Source organism: Bactrocera latifrons, unplaced genomic scaffold, assembly GCF_001853355.1.
Source record: "Bactrocera latifrons isolate USDA-ARS-PBARC rearing strain unplaced genomic scaffold, ASM185335v1 scaffold_207, whole genome shotgun sequence".
NCBI classification, from domain to species: Eukaryota; Metazoa; Arthropoda; class Insecta; order Diptera; family Tephritidae; genus Bactrocera; species Bactrocera latifrons.
Genome location: NW_017535597.1, coordinates 3,923 through 8,313, shown reverse-complemented (window position 1 = coordinate 8,313; position 4,391 = coordinate 3,923). Strand labels below are relative to the sequence as shown.

Genomic DNA, 4,391 nt, shown 5'->3' with positions numbered 1-4,391 from the left:
TTATTTTTTAAATTAGAGACCATAGGTTCCAACTAGGCACCGTGAGAAAATATAAATACATATATATTGGGTAGTCGAAAAAGTCTTTTCGTATTTCTAATCAAACTTCAACTTATTTTTTTATATTTATAATGAACTTTAATGAACCGAATATGTACCATTTTTGTCGACTACTTTTTCCATTTTATCGCTAGAGACATTATTCCATCAGTGTAAAACTTTTCTGGTGTCTCAGCGAAAAACTGCGTCAGGAAATTTTCTCAGACTTCTCTTGAAGCCAACTTTACTCTATTAAGGGAGTTCTGCATTGACCGAAACAAATGGTGGTCCTAAGGTGTAAGGTCAGGGCTATATGGTGGATGGATGAAAACTACCCAGTTTTTGCCGAGTCATCAAAGATGTGTGTGATTTAGCGTTGTCCTGATGGAGGACGAAGCCCTTTTTGTTGATGAGTTCTGGCCGTTTTTTCGATCATCAGTTGTTGACAGTAAAATGTAAAACTATCGTTCAACCAGGTTGGAGAAGCTTATAGTGGATGATTACTTTCCAATCCCACCAAAACCTCAGCATAATCTTTCGAGGCGTCAATTCTGGATTTGCGACCATTTGTTGAGCTTCACCATGCTTGGACCATGATCTTTTTCGCACATTATTGTCGTACTTGAGATACTTTTCGTCTCTTGTCATGCCATTCGCTTCAGAAATGGTTCGATTTCATTTCGTTTCAGCAAAGAATCGCAGATGTTAATTCGATTCATTAGATTTTTCACAGAGAATTCATGCGGCACCCAAACATAGAGCTTCTTTTTGTAGCCAGCCTTTTTTAAATGGCTCAAAACCATTTGATGATGCATGTTAAGTTCCTTACCGATGTCTTGGCTATTGACCAGGACAATCTTTTCCATTTCATCGACTTTTCAACGATTGGTCGACTAGAGCAAGGTGAATATTTCACTTCGAAATTTTCAGAACGGAAGCGAGTGAACCATTGTTACATTGATGCAGTATCATCTCCCTAAATTTTAATAAATTCGTTGGTGGCTGTATGGCTTTCTTCTCCTTTTTATACACAAATTTCAAAATATATCGAATTTTTTCATTATTTTCACTCTTTTTTTGAAAAGTTGTAATTTTTTTTCAACCTCCTCGAATTTAGTTTAATTTTGGTTAAATAAATCTTAAAATCTCACCTTTTCAACACTATATGGTATGACACAATGTGATTGGTAGCACTGGAGCAACGATATCTATTGACAAAATACGAAAATACTTTTTCAACTACCCAATAGTTTCCGTTCAAACGAAGTTAACGTTTTTTYTTGCTCYTTTTCTTAAAAGAAAACAGAGTCCTAGAAATAGCCAGCAAAAAAATTGACGAATCGAAGACGTCTCAATTCGAAGTAAAATATGCCACACCAGTGTACATCCGTACCGTTATTKGCGTTATTTGTCAAACACGTTCAAATACATTGCGCGGCACTTGAAGCAAAAACAGCACATAAGAAAACACAAGTGCATTTTTAATTGCAACCCACCACTTTGCCACCCACTTTAGACTCGGCAACGCTTATTGTCTGCTAACAGCCGACGCCGAAGAGGTCCTTGAGTGAAACATATGAATTTGTCAGCCCGGTTAACTTAATTTCAAACGTACCTGAGGCTATTTGACGCATACCTCGTTACCTTATCTGCGAACAAGCAACAAGCTGATATGCGGCATTGTAAAATAAAATCCATACGCACATACAAGCATACATGCAACACGTACACGTAGAAATATATATGTATATATACACATGCAACCATACTTGCTTATATAATTGTTTGTAGGCATTATTGCAACATGTTCATTAACTTTGTTACTCTCTTTGCACTCTTTACTTGCAGGCAACCCGACTTGCTGCAGAGGATTATAAACGTTGTAGTAAAATTGGTTGTTCTTGTTGTTRTTGCTTATGGATTTGTGGCACAACTACCTAAAACAGCTGCCGCACCGCACGGCAAATGCACAGCATAACACGCACACAATCATACACACTAGTCGCCGCAGCTACAATAAGATAGTAAGGAAGCAGCGCAACAGCAGCAGCAACGTAGTGCGCGTGCATTTATTATTATCTGCTCGCATTGAATTACAATACAAATGCACATCCGCTACCTACAGGTCGGCAATCTGTGGATTTGTAGCACACAGCGCAACGTTGACCTTTCATTTTATTTATTTTTTCTTGTTTTTTGTTGCTATTTTTATACCCTACACAGGGAATATTAAATTTTGGCACGAAGTTTGTAGCAACCAGAAGGGAAGGTGGGAAATCTTACCTATACAGTATGTATCGATTTAGTCGTATCCGTCTGTCTGTCTGTCTACACATACGCCATACTGAAGAGAGTTTTTAGGAGAAACTGACCGCTCCARATCAAGTTCTTGTATGGAAAACTTTTTTTATTTGTCGAGGTATCTTCGTGAAATTTTGCACAGATAATTATCCAAGACAACGCTATTATCTCCGAATATATTATGGAAATCGGCTGAAAGCAGCATATACGAGTATGTAGCTGTCATACCGACCGATCAAAATCAAGTTCTTATATGAAAACTTTTTCATTTGACGAGATATCGTCATAAAATTTGGCACAGATTATTGTCTGAATTAACACTACAAACTTCAAAGAAATTATTCAGATCGGGCCACTATAACATATAGCTGTCATACAAACTGACCGCTTCAAATCAAGTTTTGTATGAAAAACTTTTTCATTTGATAAGTTATCTTCACGAACGTATTTTATTTTTCAAAGCAACACTACAACCGAAGGAATTGTTTAGATCGGACCACTATAACATATAGCCGCCATACAAACTGACCTCTATACTTTTAAGCTACAAGAAAGGCACCTGTGTAGGGTATCACAACTTCGGTGCAGTCTTAGTTACATTTTTTTCTTGTTCTCCCTTTTGGCAGAGTGCATGCCTCTTCCTCGGCACGCTACACAATAGAAATATTCCGCGCAGCAAAGTGGTTGGTTGTCTTCTGCGCCTACCGCCAACTGTGAGGAAATTATCAACCACCAAATGCACACTCGTGCATAGTGTTGTGTGTTTGTTAATTTTTTTTTTTTGTTTTTGTATTTTTTTTCATTTTTGGTGCACATCAATAACAGCAATTGCAACTCTACTCTCCATACACAGGCGGCAGACAGTGTTCATTGCAAGGCAAAGCCATTAAGACGTGCACGAAGCAAATTGGTCGTGAATGCCGGTGTGACGAAGTTACGTGTATAAACGAGTGAAGCGAAAATAACTAAAATAAATGAAACAAACGCAAATGAAAATTTAAAGTAAATAAGTAATTTGAAAGACACACGAAGTAGAGAATATTAAAGAAAAACGAAAATATTCAAATAAAAACGAAAATTATTAGCGCGTGAGCAGGTGAAAATGGCACAACTGCTATACTGTGGCCGCCAACAACAACTGCAACGTGCAAAAATAATACGAAAACAATTGCTGGCGTGAAAGTAACGAGTAACGAGCGCCACAGACTCGCGGCATAAGAATTATGTATGTGAAGTAATTTGGCGCAAGGGAAAGAAAATATAAAAAAAAACCCCAAAAATCAGCTGTGCATAAAAAGTGCATGGAAAAAAGTTTGGGTAACCGCTAAATTTAATAAACATAACATAATAAACGACAGCTTGCTGCCACATCTTGCCGCACAACAAACGAACATAAAATCAAGCAAGCAAAGCGATAAGCCTTGTCCGCATGCGGCAGTTAATTGAAGATTTAACAAATACAAAAGTAAAGCAAAGTAATATAAAAGTGCAAAATAAAAAATAAAAGTGTGGAAAAATATAATAAAAGCGAAGAAAAAATATTAAAAGTGTGGAAAAAAATAATAAAAGCGTGGAAAACATATTAAATTTGAAAAAAATATTAAAAGTGTTCAGAAAATCATAAATGTGTTGAGAAAATCATAAAAGTGCAGCAAAAATAATAAAAGCGCAGAAAATAAAACAAAAGTGTGGTCGAAAAAAATCCAAACGCAAACGCTTTGTTGCACACACCAAAAGTAATAAAAAAAAATTTATATATTAAAACACCACACATCAAAAAATCATAGCACTACACAACATAAAACAGCAAGCGCCACATAACACCCACACCTATACACATACACTCAAACATATAAGCAAACGCGCGCGCGCCCTTCCACTTCCTTGCGCTATTTTAATGTGCGGAAATGACGCACCTGCAACCCCAACGTCGCTACTACTCCCCAATGCGTTTTAAAGGAGGAGGCGAAGGTAGTGTTGTTGTTGTTSGTWGTGTCGGCAGCAGTGTTGTTGATGRCAGCGCTACAGATGTCAGCATAAGCGCAAGTGTC

The 4,391-nt window shown here is 37.2% G+C and overlaps 1 long non-coding RNA gene across 1 annotated transcript in view; it reads left to right on the top strand.

The window, feature by feature from the left end:
- The window catches only part of LOC108968250, a 34,805-nt gene extending 31,063 nt beyond the window's left edge, over positions 1 to 3,742 (top strand). Inside the window, exon 2 of the long non-coding RNA XR_001993324.1 lies at positions 3,194 to 3,742. This is a non-coding gene — a long non-coding RNA (uncharacterized LOC108968250). The remainder of the gene's footprint in view (positions 1 to 3,193) is intronic.
- The last annotated feature ends 649 nt before the right edge of the window (positions 3,743 to 4,391 follow it).